The 16,973-nt window shown below is 44.2% G+C and overlaps 1 protein-coding gene across 1 annotated transcript in view; it reads right to left on the bottom strand.

The window, feature by feature from the left end:
- LOC142302402 (plexin-B2-like) overlaps nucleotides 1-16,973 on the bottom strand; it is a 335,800-nt gene that overhangs the window by 194,703 nt on the left and 124,124 nt on the right. The window lies entirely within an intron of this gene.

Raw genomic sequence — 16,973 nt, 5'->3', positions numbered from 1 at the left:
CGGGGTAATAGAGGTTAATAGCGGCACATAGCAGCTACTAAACCCTAGCTTTGTGTGATGGCACAGGCGTCTGTCAAGATACCTGCATCACACAAACCTGTAAATGACAGTAAATAAACACAGACACAGAAAAATCCTTTATTTGGAATAAAGTACAAAACACTCCTCCTTCACCTCTTTATTAACCCCCAAATACCATGCAGGTCCGACGTAATCCACAGGAGAAGTCCCACGCCGCTTCAGCTCTGCTACATCTGAATATCACAGAGAGCGGCACGACCGACCGCTCTCTGTGAGCTCCAGAGAATGAATGAGCTACGCATTGAGCGGTGACGTCACTCAGGTCATTTGCGGTCACAGCTGGAGGTTCCCATGGTCCTTCATCAGGTAACCTGACCTCAGGTGGAGGTCACTGAGTTCACAGACCTGCATCTCCTAGCCAAAAAAACTGCGCTTTTTCTGCTAAGAGATGCAGATTTTGTGCTGAAATTTTTATACCATATTCCTGCATCTAATCTACACCTCCTGGCAAAAAATCACGGTGTTTTGATGCAATTTTTATGCTGCGGTTTTTGCCGCGGTTATTTTTTCGCGATTTTTGCCGCGTTTTTTTTCCAGGAGGTGCTCATTTGGTGCTGAAATAGTCTGCACCAGCTTTCAGCACCAAATTTCCACCTGTGGCAATTTTTTTTTATTTTGTTTTTATTTTTGGGGGCCAAGGGATGCAAATTTGATGCTGTGATTTTTAGACCATATTTCTGCATCCAATCTACACCTCCTGGCAATCGCAGTGTTTTGACACCTGTCTGAAAATGAGGTGCATGTACCTAGAAACACATGCACGCTCCTGTCACAAGTGTGTGCGGGTGATGCGCTGTCAGACTCGTGCGGGTCTGACATGACATCACACGGCACAGCCTGCTGCTGTCTGAACATGAGCGTGCATGTGTTTCTAGGTACATGCATGCTCATGTTCAGACAGCAGCAGGCTGTGCCGTGTGATGCCTGTCAGATGTGTATGCGTCAGTGCTGCGATGTCAGACTCGTGTGGGTCTGACATCACCCGTCACAGTCTGCCACTGTCTGAACATGAGCGTGCATGTACCTAGAAACACATGCACGCTCCGGTCAGATGTGTGCGCGGCTGTGCTACGATGTCACACTTGTGGGAGTCCCTCGCTGTGACAGCTGCCTAAGATAAACCGCATGCGTTTTTTTTTTTCTTTTTAAATTTAAATAAATAAGTTAAAAAAAAAAAAAACACGTGCGGTCCCCCCCAGTTTTCATTCCCAGCCATGATCACGCCGGCCGGGGGCTGGTATATCCTCAGCCCGCAGCTGCCCGGTATGGTCGCATCTGTTAGATGTGGCCATTCCGGTGCGATATCGGCTCATCTTGATTGCCCTGGTGCGGTGGCAATCAAGGTAATAGCAGGGGTTAATAACAGCGCATGGCTGCTATTAAACCCCAGGTTTGTGATCGCACGGGCGTCTGTGAGATACCCGCATCACAAACCTGTAAATTACAGTAAATAAACAAGACACAGAGAAATCCTTTATTTGGAATAAAGTAGAAACGCAGCCTCCTCCTTCACCACTTTATTATCCCACCACAGCCCTCCGGCGTAATCCACACGAGATCCAGCGGCGACACATCCAGCTCTGCTACATGTCAGAGCGAGCAGCCATAGAGCACGGCTGCCCGCTCTGAGTGCAGCCTAGCAGCCTATTACTGAGCTGCGATGACTGCACGGCAGAGCTGTCACAGGCTGGGGGCGTGTCAGCCAGGAACCAATCACAGCTGAGAGGACGGCCGGTGGGCGGGGAAAGCACAGAAAGCTGTGTGACTGCGTGCACAGCACAGGAAGTGAAAGCGCGACCCGAAAGCAAGTGTGCCGCCATGACAGAGTCTGGTAAGTATGAAACGCTTATTTATTTATTGTTTTTTAACATTTTTATTAATTGCAGATTCCGGATTGTGCAGCTGGTATCCCGCGCCCGGGTCCGGCCCGGGGATAGCGCTGAAACCGCGCGGATCCGGACGTTTATAGTCCGGGTCCGCTCAACACTACTGATGACAGATTCCCTTTAAGTAAATAAGTGTCATTCAAAATATGGAAGAAACTTGTATGAACTGTGTTTTTGAACAGCCTCATCTGAACAACATGGGTCCTAGTCCTGTCCGAGTTAAGTTCGTTTCTCCACGGAGAGTACTAGGATCGAAAATAATTCATGTGCACCTAAGACTGGAGTTAGACCGCAACTTTGATCACAACACAAGTTGTACGGCCAAAGACCACTGTGTGCAGCTGCAATACAGTACAGATGACTAGGGTTGCATTGCATTACCCTTACGGGCCAGTGACCAGTAGGTCACAAAAAGTTAGAAGCAGTTTGTTACGATAGTCTCTAGGGGTTGAAATGTGACCACATTCACCTGTATTATGCTGCAATATAGCAGTTACCTGTAGCCCAGAGCCTAATAACCACACAGATAAACACATTAAACCGGGGACAGAAAAGAATAATAATCAAAACGTTCATTTTAGAAGTGCAATTATGATAATGAATTCTTATTGAACATAACTTAATTCAGTAGCAGTCTGTTAGAGATTCAGGACACAGAACAATGGCTTGTTAGAAATGAAGGCTACACAATCAGTAGGTCACTGGATGACCGCCACTCAACCTACATAGTTCTTTTTCAGTAGGAGGAAAGTTTTCTTTTCTTCATAAACAAAAAAAAAAAAAACGGCAAGAGAAAAATAAATAATGTGTTTGTCTTTCACATGTCCAGTCTCTCCCACTTTAAAATCCAGCAAGGCTCGTCATCCGGTTCTAGAAGTCAGCCTTTTGGGCACTGGAGATCAATTACAAGCTGCCGGTAAAGATTTTGTCAATATAGAGACAGCAAACAAATGCTTGGCTACAAAAGAGGAAAATGCTGAAAGTCAACCAGCCCCATGGGCATCACAATAGGCAAGCGACATCGATATAAACAATATAGGATGACACCTTCCATGCTGTATTAACCATATACATGGATAGGGTAAGACCTCATACAAAGAAGTATTACACATATACTTTCTACAGGTAATTTATTCTTTACTAATAAAAAAAAACATCAAATACTCCGTGATGACATAATAAATCCCAGGAACTGGATTAATGGACTTGCTATTCATGTGAGTATACCACTACAGACCGTAATGTGGTGAGCCAGGAAATGTGATAGATTTCTTGGGTTTTTTTTCCCCATGGTCCGTAAAGCTTCAATATTTGTGTTCCACTTTACAGTCAACACAAACATTCCATCAGCGCTGCAGCCAATCACTGACCTCAGCAGCTCTACTGAGGTGAACCACATGAGCTGCTGAGCTAGTTGATTGACTGCAGTGGTGATGCACGCTGTAGTTGTGATGACACTACTGCGGTGGCAGGGAGATGGCGCTAGAATGGGTGCATGTGGGCACTATCTGACTTTTACAGGAAACATTTGTGATCCACTTTTCTAAAAATATAAAACCCCTTTGGATTTACGTTATCGCCAATCTTTTTTAAACAAATGTCTCTTTTACACAATATATAATTGGATGACATAACTGGAAGCCGTGAGGTGGGCAGACCAGCCATATCCAGTATTCATTTCTGCATGCATGGTCCGGTGATGATCTGAAAAGCTGAAGCCAACATCTTAACACGCTCTAATTAAGATTGATTATTTATTTATGCTTTTTCTTGGCTTGGAAACGGACATCTTTCCAAACGCTTGCTGTTTGTATTGAGGACATTTTCAAGTACAGCGAACTGCCAAAATGGAGTGATGGCCACACGTGCCTCGCGCCATTCATGGTCTGTGGAACTGCCGGAGAAGGCCCAAGAGAGCTCAGCTGTCTCCAGCAGTCCCATAGTGTGCAAGGAAAACGGGCAACAGTAAAGATCAAGGCCAATTTGTGATGGCTAGGAGAATGGTCTTGTGGGCGTTTTTACTAAGCTGTAGTTAAGTACCTATCATTAATAGCATACATAGGTTCACAATAGTGCATGGCACTTCAAAAAGACTTAAAGGGAACCTGTCAGGTGCAATATGCACCCACAACCATGAGCAGTTCTGGGTGTATATTGCTAATCCCTGCCTAACCGTCCCTGAATACACTAGCATAGATAAAGGGATGTTTAGAAAAAGTATTTCTAAAGATCACATATGATATGCTAATGAAGCCAGCAACTAGTTGCAAGGGTGTTTGTTCCCTTGGCTAGTCAGCCCTCTTAGCAAGTAAGCACGTTCCTGTGGGCTATAAATGACTGGATATATACAGTTGGATAAGAGACAATAAACATAGCCAAAAACAGCAAAAGTACAAACTAATGAAAAAAATAAGCTCGCAGGGGTGGTGGGACATGGTGCCGGGTGTTCCCTATACAAGAGATATCTTTCCTTTTTGAGTTAATCTTACCTAGTTATACTTACATTAGGGTATCCAGTGACTTGGAAGGCTCCTACTAGGGTGTAATGGAGTAATTTATTTTTTTTTTACTAGTTTGCATTTGTGCAGTTTACTTGTCTATGCTTAATGTCTCTCATCCCACAGTTCTAGATCCAGGCATTTATAATGTCCATTTCGATGAGGTATTCCCTGTTATATTTATTTAGTATATTTTTGTTCTTCAATTAACATATCTATTTATAACTATATTCTGTTATCTCATGGTTCTCTTCTTTTCTTGGGAAGGTGATTTGGTAGTTTGTGGTTCATTTGTAGTTCGTACCTGTCAAAGTTCTGTCTAAAGAAGGCAAACTGGTAAACCAACAAAAAGGGTGAAGAGCACCCAAGGCTCATTAAAGCAGAAGTGATTTCTATTCTATCTGGTCCAATTTGCATAAGAGATACTGTCCCACCAACAGCTAGCTATGATGGAAAGGTGCAATGCATCCAGTTGTATAGTTACTGTGCATATGTTCACCTCTGTCAAAGGTTGATGCCTCCTACAATGGGCGTGTGAGGAGAAGAAAGGTGGCAAGTTTGGCTAAATCTCCTACAATGGGCGTGTGAGGACAAGAAAGGTGGCGAGTTTGGCTAAATCTCCTACAATGGGCGTGTGAGGAGAAGAAAGGTGGAGAGTTTGGCTAAATCTCCTACAATGAGCGTGTGAGGAGAAGAAAGGTGGCAAGTTTGGCTAAATCTCCTACAATGAGCGTGTGAGAAGAAAGGTGGCAAGTTTGGCTAAATCTCCTACAATGGGCACGTGAGGACAAGAAAGGTGGCGAGTTTGGCTGAATCTCTTACAATAGGCGTGTGAGGAGAAGAAAGGTGGTGAGTTTGGCTGAATCTCTTACAATGGGCGTGTGAGGAGAAGAAAGGTGGTGAGTTTGGCTAAATCTCCTACAATGGGCGTGTGAGGAGAAGAAAGGTGGCGAGTTTGGCTAAATCTCCTACAATGGGCGTGTGAGGAGAAGAAAGGTGGCGAGTTTGGCTAAATCTCCTACAATGGGCATGTGAGGAGAAGAAAGGTGGCAAGTTTGGCTAAATCTCCTACAATGGGCGTGTGAGGAGAAGAAAGGTGGCAAGTTTGGCTAAATCTCCTACAATGAGCGTGTGAGGAGAAGAAAGGTGGCAAGTTTGGCTAAATCTCCTACAATGGGCGTGTGAGGAGAAGAAAGGTGGCAAGTTTGGCTAAATCTCCTACAATGAGCGTGTGAGGAGAAGAAAGGTGGCAAGTTTGGCTAAATCTCCTACAATGGGCGTGTGAGGAGAAGAAAGGTGGCAAGTTTGGCTAAATCTCCTACAATGGGCGTGTGAGGAGAAGAAAGGTGGCAAGTTTGGCTGAATCTCTTACAATGGGCGTGTGAGGAGAAGAAAGGTGGTGAGTTTGGCTGAATCTCTTACAATGGGCGTGTGAGGAGAAGAAAGGTGGTGAGTTTGGCTGAATTTCCTACAATGGGCATGTGAGGAGAAGAAAGGTGGCGAGTTTGGATGAACTATGTTGGTTACACATTACAAATGAGCAGAGCCATATACATCACTTACCCGAGTAATCAACGGCATCAGGATGCACTGTGAGAAAACAGACTGGCAGGAGTCAGCACAAGAGCCATCTGCACACACATCAGCCTCTATACCATATGCAGGCACACAAAAAGCCACTGTGCGCCATACTGTACCATATTCCTCTATAGAGTTCCTGGAGTATAAGAAAAGTACTTTATCCTCTTAAAAGAGATTACAGATTTGAGAATTTTCTCCAGACTGGTTATGAAATCTCTTGTGACGTGCAACAGATGTCTATCTTCATAACGGATAAACAGAATCTGTTGTTTCTCCCCTCACCCTGTCAACTAAATGATTCAAGAAATACAGTAAAAGTACAGATCTTTATACTATGGTGGAGACCACATACATTCTGCACCTTCTCAGAACATGTACAAGTAAAAACAAAGCATACCAGGCCCATGACTCACGCCAGGCATATCCAATTACAGCTTTTACAAAACCTCAAGAGGCGCTCATTTTTATCCCATGGTAGGCGTATGGAAAGAGTTGAGGTTTGATTCTGTAAATCAGACACAATGTAGAGGTAACACTGGGATCAACTTCTAAAAACACAGACCTCACATGATCTGGTGTTTGCGGATTTTTTTTTCATGGCATTTTTCATTATCTTGCGGGTGTGCAGGAGTAGGAGACAAACCATTGCCTAATGTCCCAGCATCTCCTAGGTCAGGAACCAGAAGACTGAGTAAGGATAACTACTTACAATATTAGAATATACCTTTGATGGAAAAACAAACTATAAAAATCTGGTCAATGTCCCATCTAATCTGAAAAATTATATTTGAGAAACATTGAGAAAAAAAAACTTGTTTTTGCGCTGAAGTATATGTGAAGCTCCAATGTACACTATTACATTTACACGTGTGGCTGATTTTATGGCAATTTAGACAGCTGCAATTACACGTTTCTCAAGTTAGCATTAATAATAATTCCACATTCTGCTAAAACAAACCCAGCTCCAGCACATCTGCCTGCGAGCGCAGACTCATTAACAATGATGGCAGCTAAAAAGCGCGGCTGAAAAGACTTGGAGCAGACAAATTGCCGTTTTAAGTTCATATTTGTGGAAGCCTTTGTTTAGGCCTTACAAATGTATCATTACCAGAAATAATGTCTTTTTAACCCCTACATCAAGCTTTAATTACACGCCTGGTGTTGGTTTTCATTCATGCATAATGACTTTATGGTAAACTAAGGAGCAATGCAAATCAAATGTATTCGGCATTTAAGATGAAAACACGCTGTGGAAACTACAGAGCACGGCGACCGACTATACAGAGATGCAGGGCCTGATCGCAGGGATTGTGAAGGCAACTTAGCAAGAATATTGGGAATTAGGAATGCAATAATAGGTAACGACTAGTGATGGGCCAACCCCAACTGTGTTCGTGCACACGATCCCGAACATGAGTTTTCCTGGGAAGCTCGTGTTACAGTTCAGGTCCAGGGTCTGTAAAGAAAAAAATAACTGAAAAAAAAGCACATTAGTAAAAAACATTATGATTATATTTACCGCTCCCGCGACGCGTCCTGCAGACCCGCTCAGCCACTGTCTCCCGGCCGCTTCTGCTTCCGATCATTAACTTATGGAGGTATTCACTAGACCACTCGTCACTCTGCAGTTTTCAGCTTTTTACGGCCATCTTCGCGGTGACGTCAGGGTTCACCTGAGTCCATGAGCCATGGACTCGAGTGAACTTGGACTGTCACTGTGCTAGTCTCACATCAGTATCACTCGGCACGGCGTACACTCTCCTTACAGGAACGGGTCGGCTGCATGTATTTCCATGCAGCTGAGGCGCTCCTGTCAGGAGAGTGTGCGCCATGCCGGGTGATACCGATGCGAGACTCACAGGAGTCATACGCAAGCCTCAGCTATGCACTCGGGTGAAGTCTGACAGCTCTCAGCTGAGTCTGTGTGAGCAGACCTGTGTTTGCCTTCTCGCACAGATGTAGCAGAGCTGAAGATGCTCTCTCGCCTTTGGACTACATCGAAGGTTTTTTTTTGGGGGGTAATAAAGATGGAGTCCTAAATGTCTTCTGTTTTATTTCTAATTAAATCTTTTTTTCTTCGTCTTGTTGTTTTCTGTGATTAGATGCTGAGTAACCTGAAACCAGCCCATACATTCTAGCATCTAGAATATATGGGAAAATTATAGGTCACTCCTAGTCCAATCACAGATGCCCATTCTGTGTGACAGCGTCTGAGACTGCCTGTTGGGTCCCTCACACATACAGTAGTGTAAAAACAAATTTTAAAAAAATGACGTTGCGCTCCACAGTATTTTTGATTCTCAGCGCAGATAAAGCGGAAGACTACGGGCTGCCAACCCCAACTGCCTGGTTTTACTTTGGTTGGCAATCAAAATACAGAAAATCCCATTATTTTATTTTTTTTTACTTAAAATAAAAAGAATGGAAAAAAAACGCGTGGGGTCCCGCCATATTTTGATCGCTAGTCAGATGGGGGCTGGGATTCTCCGCAGCCCACAGCTGCCCCTGGAAATTACGCATGGTTTCTTAGTACCATTTCCAGGCGCTTTACCTGGCTCGTCCAGCAGCCCTGATGGCGGTGGAACGCTGGGTAATAAAGGGGTTAATACCAGCTTTGTATTCTCAGCTGGTACTAAGCCCATGGCTCACGGACTCGGGTGAACCCTCACGTCACCGCGAACACGGCCGAAAACAGCCGAAGACTGCCGAATGATTAGCAGTACAGTGAATACCATCGGAAGTTAATGATCGGATCCGGAAACAGAAGCAGGCAGAAAATAGAATCTGTAGGACACGTCGCGGGAGCGGTAAGTATAATGACAATGTTATTAACTATATTCTTTATTTTACTGACCCGCCTTGCGCCATCCCATAGCTGTAAAGTCCAAGTTCGGGGTTCAGACGCAAGTTCGCATTATCTCAGAACCCAAACTCGAACTGTACAAAATGTTAGGGCGAGTCTCCCGAACATCGAGGGGTTTGCCCATCACTAGCAATGACACTAAATATACTTCACCTGCCCCTTATATGGGCTTAGACACAAGTTTACATAAAAGTAACTAACTACATACATGGAAAATGTCAGAAAACAAACCTTTGAAGCCACTTCAAAAGGTGATAGTGACTTTATATCCATCTCCACAACGGTCCCCCATTGAGGTCAGCAGCCAAACACCAGTGAGTTGGAGAGGAGGCAATGCATGTGCCGGCTCTCTCCATTCATTAATACAGCTGAGACCATTTGCTTGGCTGCATTCAGCTACTACTACAGCAATTAAAGGATAGTCGCGTGCCACCATCTTTCTATTCACTGCTGGATGGTCGCCGGTGGGAATAGGGGAATTCCGTTCTGGAGAAAGGCATATGTCCCAGAGGTGGGACTCACATTCATCAGACATTTATGTAGAGCGAAAACAAAAGTGCAATAAAATATGAACAACTTCTCGTTCTGAAACTAGATATCAAAACACATACAGCAACAAATGCTTAAAGATGCTGCTTTAGATCAAGGATAACTACCGTAATCACTGACCCCCATGGGCCACACCAAATTATATTTGCCAGCATAAAGAATTTTTAAAAGCTCATGGGTTATCTAATATGAATCAATTCTAACACGGTCGACGTGTTCATAGATTTTGTGTAAAATCATTTACGGTTAAGAAGAGATTCATCATTAATATTTAATCTCGCATTATGAGGAAAGTACATTTTTCACGTTTCTATTCATTCAGACATGTAAAAGACGATGACAAATGAAAGTTTATTTTATTTGTTTGCATTTATTTTTGCAAGTCAAAATCCAGGGTACATGCTAATCTTCTATTTCTACTTACTTGGAGGTTTTCGTATCTCCCGTAAAGGTCAATTGTGAGAGCCATACAAATTCTCTCCTTGACAAGAACAGATATGCTGAAATATTGAGGGTCCCAGAGATGGGATCTGTCAAATATTAGCTATTTCATGCATATCCTTTAAGAAAAACTCAAAGCACTCCCATGAAAATTTTTATCCTTTTAATATATTGTAATAATCATTTTATATAGCTCTGTGTACTTACGATTGCTCATTTTGCCCTTCTACCCAGTAAATTCTTCTGTTTTCCATTAGGTCTATAACATCACGATTAAACTATGTACAAAAAGGAAGTCTCTTTTACCTGCATGACTCATCATTAGAGCTGCAAATCTAAGCAACGCTGACGATGACACGCAGGAAAAAATTACTTCCTGTTTTTACATAGAGCTTAGAAGGATTCAGCTAGTCTGTTTTTAATCACATGATAATTGCACTATATTAAAGGGAAACAGTCACCGGATTTTTGCTACCTCATCTGAAAGCAGCATAATGTAGAGACAGAAACCCTGATTCCAGCGATGTGTCACTTACTGAGTTGTCATATTGATAAAATCACTGTTTTCACTGCTGCAAATCTAGCAGTTATACAGAGCTCATGAATATGCTGGATCCCTTGCAGCAGGGCAAGTCATCCTCTAATGATAATCTACTGCTGATTAAACACGGATTTTATGAAAACGACACTAAGCAGCCCAGTAAGTGGCACACTGCTGGAATAAGAATCTCTGCCCCTACGTTATGCTGTGCTCAGATTAGGTGGCAAAAACCTTGTGACAGATTGCCTTAAAAAAAACGGTCTTAAAATAAAAAAAGTTTATAAATTAAAAATACTGTGGCATTTGAAGACTACAGAGATACCGTGTTTTTCCAAAAATAAGCCCTCCCCAAAAATAAGCCCTAGCAGGGATTTTCAGCATTTTCGGAGCAAGGCTTAAATATAAGCCCTTCCCCGAAAATAGGCCCTAGTTAAGGATCAATAATGAAGTGTCTGTACAGCTAAAAAAGTTACAGATACTGCAGGACACTTCATTATACACAGCAGGCACCCAGTAATCATACTCACCTGACGCTGAGCAGCAGGACCTGCAGTAATCACACCCCGGCACACATCAGCTCACACACACACACACATCCGATCTCACATTCAAACATATCCGATCGCACGCACACACGCACACACACATCCAGTGACACCGATCTGTTCTCGCCGGCAGAATCCTGAGAGGCTGTGCGGTGGAGCGCAAGGACCTGCGGACACATGTGACTTCATCCCATCATCCCCTGCGGCCGGAAGCGCTGGACGTGATATGATGTGTGCGTGTGTGTGTGTGATCTGGTTGGTTGGGGGGTGTGTGTGTGTGTGTGTGTGTGTGTGTGTGTGTGTGTGCGTGCGTGCAAGCCAGCAGCAGGGGAGGACGGCGTGCAGCACTCACCGGAGATCACAGGAGGACCTGGGAGCCACGCAGACGTCCGGGTCTGGTTAAGTGCGAGTCTGCTGGGAAGTCGAAGTCTGCTTTTTTGGGGAGTAAACTTATCCCCCAACCGTGTTTCTCCAAGAATAAGACCTCCTCCAAAAATAAGCCCTAGTGCTTTTTTGGGGGACAAAAAAAATATAACACAGTGTCTTATTTTTGGAAAAACACGGTACCTTTAGTCCCTGGGATAAATTCATGAAGAGGCTCTGCTCCTAGTCAAGGTGTAGCATGCATTCTGTTATTCTGAGTCTGTGCGATATACGCTCCTCTTCTTATTAATGAGCAATGCATGCCAAATTTCTCATAGACTATTATGGGCTCTAATAAAGTCAATAAAGTCTGGCTATTGATGAACAAGTGAAGTAACATGCAGTTACTTTGCGTACTTGATAGACTCCATAGAATGGAGTCTATAAAAGTCTACTAAAAGCTGAGCATATGGAAATTACAGTTCTGCGTGAGAAGGGCAAAAAGGACCGCACACTGTGCAACCCTGACCAGAAATGGATGGTTACCTGGGAACATTTCCTACATTTTTTAACAGATTACGTAAATTAAATTTAAGTACAAAGTAAAAAAAATAAGCCCATTTTAGATAATGGGAGAACGCCTCGGGGTCATGTCCACACCTCTGAGTATAACGCAGAACACAGAAAGGCTTACCCACACAACCATGTGCAGTATGCAATATGGTGCACAATAAAGAATCCGTACTGTAGTCAATATAAAAGCAGAGCACAGCCGTGACAACACCGGAGCTGTTTTATAAAAAAAAAAAAAGGAGGATAATTGTCACTATGAGATGAGGATTCAAACAGTGGGATAGCTAAATGGCGCACAGAAGTACTAAGTAATGGAAGGATAATACTTTTGATGATGGAACCTCTGAATGTCCGGCCATGCCGAGGAAGAAAGCTATGCGGAGACAAATATTAATTTGTGTGCGCTCCAGGGCAAGAATGAGGGCTCAATGTGTTTTAGAACACTAGAAGTACAGGAATGTAGAGGAATATTGGCAATCTGACTGCCTGCTGTTTTCTGGCAACGAACCTTTGTGATTGCTTTTCCCCGGGGAGCAGAGATACAAAATATATGGAAAATGAAAGTGCTCAGCACACACCAGACTAATAGTAATAAAAAGCCGCACTTCTTAAAGGTGTGCCCGAAACTTAAAAGGGATTTCCACCCAATTACATGTTTAAAAAATACCTGACACTGCCATAAAGAGAGAAAGAAGTAAAACTTTACTAATCTCTACAGTGGTTATTCCTGGGCCTAAACTCCCCGGGTCCCCCTGCTGGTCTCCGTTTACCAGGCTCCAGGTAGCGGTGTCTGCTTATGACTGCTTCACCAATCACTGGCTATAACACTAACGAGTCTGTGTCATTAAGGACATCACAGCCAGTGAGCGACTAAAGTGGCACATGACACAATCACTGGAATGGCGGAAGCCAGATCAATGGGGGATCTGGAAAACATCACCAATGGAATGGTAGGGATTAGGTAAAGTGGGTATTAAAGGGGTTGTCCCACGAGCAAAGTTGATTTTAATCAATAGAGTTTGGAATAATAATAATTTCCACAATTGGACGTGTTTAAAAATAGTGTTCCTCTGCTGAGATAATGTTATATATGCGCCCCTGGTATGTACTGTGTAATGGCCGTGTCTGACCGTACAGGGACATGGTCTGATCATACCACAGCTCGAGTCAGGGGGGGGGGGGAAGGTAAAAAGAGTATACAGACATTACAGCACAGGTTCATAGCTGCTGCTTTCTGTGAGGTAAAACAATTCCATGCCCGTTTAAAAACATGTTTTACCTCACAGAAATAATCAGCTGTAATCCAGTGCTGTAAAGTCTTTATACTCTTTGGTGTCCTCCCCGGCCCAAGAGATGCGATACGGTCAAACCATGTCTCTGTATGGTCTCTGCACTGGAATGTTTTATTATTTTTTTATTTAAACACATCCAATTGTGGAACTCCTTTTTATTCTAAGATCTATTAAAGGGAATCTGTTACCTGTTTTTTTGCCACCTAATCTAGAGCAGCATAACGTAGGGGCAGAGACCCCGATTCCAGCGGTTTGTCACTTACTGGGCTGCAAAGTGTAGATTTCATAAAATCAGTGTTTAATCAGAAGAAGATTATCATTACAGGACTACTTTGCATGCTGTCAGGTATCCAGCATATTCAGGAGCGCTGTATAACTGGTAAATCTGCAGCAGAGAAAACATTGATTTTATCAAAATGACACAAAACATTTAGTAAGTGACACATCGCTGCAATCAGGGTCTCTGTCTCTACATTATGCTGCTTTCAGATGGGGCAGCAGAAACCTGGTGACAGATTACCTTTAATTAAAATGTACTTTATTCGTGGGAAAACCCCTTTAAGCCTTAGGCTATGTGCCCACGAGACGCTCGTACCTGCGGATATATTCGCAGGTACGGCCGCATGTTTCCCGCAGCTGCCCGCCGGCATCCGCAGCTATTTTTAGCTGCGAGTTTCCAGCGGTATAGCTGCGGGAAACATGCGGAGTTTCACACGATTTACCTGCGGACGTCCCGGCCTCTATCTCCATAGCGGAGGGCCGGGATCTCCGCAAGTAAATCCGCATGAATAATTGACATGCAGTTAGGTGCGGCTGAGGGCTCTCCGCAGGAAATTCCGCAGCCGCACTTTCCGCAGCGTGGACACAGACACTCCCCATGTCCCATAGGGTAACATGGGGAGTGCCTGTACATGCTAGAACCTGCGGATTTGTCTGGAAAATCCAGAAAAATCCGCAGGTTTTCCGCGGCAAACTCCGCAGCAAAAAGCTCCCGTGAGCACATGGCCTTACTGTCTATCACTGTCAGCTGTATGTAAAATACTTCAGGAGGCTACACCCTCATTACCATCTAAGCTGGAAGACCAGGCTGATTTTTACCCTGCTGGAATTGCCATTTGTATGGAAAGATGTGCCTAGGAGAGGAAAATCCTGCACAGATTACAGACCTTCCTACCCTGAGATGGCATGGATCGGCTAATTACAGCCCATCAGGATGCTGGAAATCCCATTCTAACTTTACCTTTCATCTCACAGGCAGCCAGCAATCTAGGACACAGAAATAAAGCCGCGTCTATATGATATTGAAGATGAGCTCGCAGCACAGTGTTCTGCTGTAAAGTACTGTGTGTGCTGGCACAGGGCTGTGTAGCTGCGGGCGCAGTATGCCATCCAGGAGCAGGTGTTCACGCTGCAACGCTGCATCTGTATTCTGTCTGGCACCTTCCAGAGTGTTACTAAAGACAAATCCGCTCCTATTATCCATCCTTACACTGAAATGAAGAACAAAGCGCAAATTCCCCAACAGTGATTGGCTGTGAGAGATATAGATTTACTAATACTAAACAGGTATTTGTGCTTCCTAAGTGCGTAAGTGATGCAATTGTGCCAGTCACAACAAGATACAGCCAACGTGAAAGGGACGCTCCAAATACAGCCTATTATTCTGTTACAAGGGCAGTCATTCAGCATGCACTATATACACCACTATGCACGGATGCTCCATGGGTACCAATAATGTATGGAATGGGGAGGCACTACAGAGAAGTCACTACATCATATCTGTGGGCAGAAGATGGAGACATTTACAGACAGAACATTAATGCCCAAAGAGTAAGGCAAGACTCCTTACCCTGCACAAGGCCATATGTGAAATCCACATTACCTGCACCCCATAAGAGGTGGCCTCAGGCTGCTGAGCCCATACTGTACCTCCATACACAGCGGCACATGGCCGTGCTTGAATACGAGTTACCATGTGTAGGAGCCCATAGTTGGGAGTTGATTCAGCAGTGATAATATTTAAGTTTTCCCAGGATACTTTATACCCAGTGACTAGAAATGTAAACGTGTAAGGCCGGGGCCACACGGGGCACTACTGCGATGCTCGCATGACACTCGGCTCGCGCTGGCAGTACAACAGGAACCGAGTGTCATGCTAGTATCCCTGCGTCTGAGGTCCGACTGTGTGAGCGGACCTCAGCTGCGGGGGACGGGCTGGCGCTGAGGAGGGGAGGGAGGGATTTCTCTCCCTCTCTCCTCCGTAGCCGCCTATTGCCATTCTCGCACTACACTCGCGGTACACGGCTGTACCGTGAGTGCAGTGCGATTTTTCTCTCGCCCCATAGACTTGAATGGGTGCAAGAGAAAAGAGTCTCGCATTACACCCGCAGCATGCTGCCATTGTTTTCTCGGTCCGATTGGGGCTGAGAAAATAATCGCTCATGTGTGCTGACACACAGGCTAGAATTGGTCCGAGTGGAATGTGATGTTTTATCGCACTCCACTTACACAGATATTCTCACCGTGTGGCTTAGGCCTAATAGGTCTAATAGAAATGTCCATAACAACATATAAAGTTTGTATCAATTGTCCACTTACAAATTAACTCAAGAAAAACATACAAGACCATCAAATCATGCATCCATTTACATCACAGGTATCTGAAAAGCTCCCCCATACACAATAGATATCCGTCGAGTAACAATGTCAGCACCAGTTACCTCTCCATAGACAGGAGAGTTTGCGTTCTCTAGGAAAGCTGCTGCCAGACTCACCGAGAATAAAAGTATCAAGTCCAAAATCAGACATTCCGGATCATTCTCTTCCCAACATCATCTGTCATGAGAGCGGCATAGAGTTCCCATACACATTAGGCTATTGGCGGAGCCTGTCAACATCTGCGGGTTCAGACAACGTTCGTCTAACAAAGGGGTCCCCCAACTTGTGGATGTCTGCCAGCTTGATGAATTAGCACCAGATATATCAAACAGTTATGAAGAGCAGGTGGTCTACAGATGGTGACTTGTGAGTAGCCCTCGTAGAACAGCTAACGTGGAGCCACACATTCTGGCCTTGGTGTTGGGGGAGACAATAAGTCCATAATAAGATGGAGATAGGATGATAATGCCAGAGAGAAAATATGATGGCGGCTGCATGTGATAGTGTGGTGGGGGTGCTTGAAATCAAAATACCCAATGGGGGTGAGGTGGGAGCCCCTTGATGTAAGTATACTGCCTCGGTGTGATTTCTGTGGCACAGGTTTGGCTGTTATTATACCAAGTGTCCCTGTGGGGAGACAGGAGCTGAACAAAACTACCTGGTGGGAGAGGGGGGGGGGGGGGGGGGGGAGTGTGGGTTCTGGAAGTAGCTCTTGACCCTCTCTGCGCTGAAGGTGCCTCTCAAGGTAAAAAAAAAAAGTTGGGGACCACTGGTCTAATGTTTAAGGGGGCCTTAAATATTAGTACAAAATCACACTTCGGGCTCAAATGTCCAATTTTTCTACATACAAGTAAAAACAAAATTTTTTGATCAGACGTTGATCAAAATGTGGTCCGAATGTCAACAATTGTTTCTAGTACTTGGAGAAAAAAAATAGTTTGTTCACTTTCTCCATTCTAAACGTCCATGAAAATTGGAACCGCATGCCTATGTCATCTGAGTGATGGCTGATTTTATTCACGGACCCATTTTTCATCTGACCCTTGGATCAAAAATGTACCAAGTCTACGCAGTTTTCCGCAGATTACATGGTTCACGAAAA

Source organism: Anomaloglossus baeobatrachus, chromosome 4 (genome assembly GCF_048569485.1).
Source record: "Anomaloglossus baeobatrachus isolate aAnoBae1 chromosome 4, aAnoBae1.hap1, whole genome shotgun sequence".
Classification (NCBI taxonomy): Eukaryota; Metazoa; Chordata; class Amphibia; order Anura; family Aromobatidae; genus Anomaloglossus; species Anomaloglossus baeobatrachus.
The sequence above is the reverse complement of the archived record's forward strand: the minus strand, read 5'-3'. Positions and strand labels throughout refer to the sequence as shown.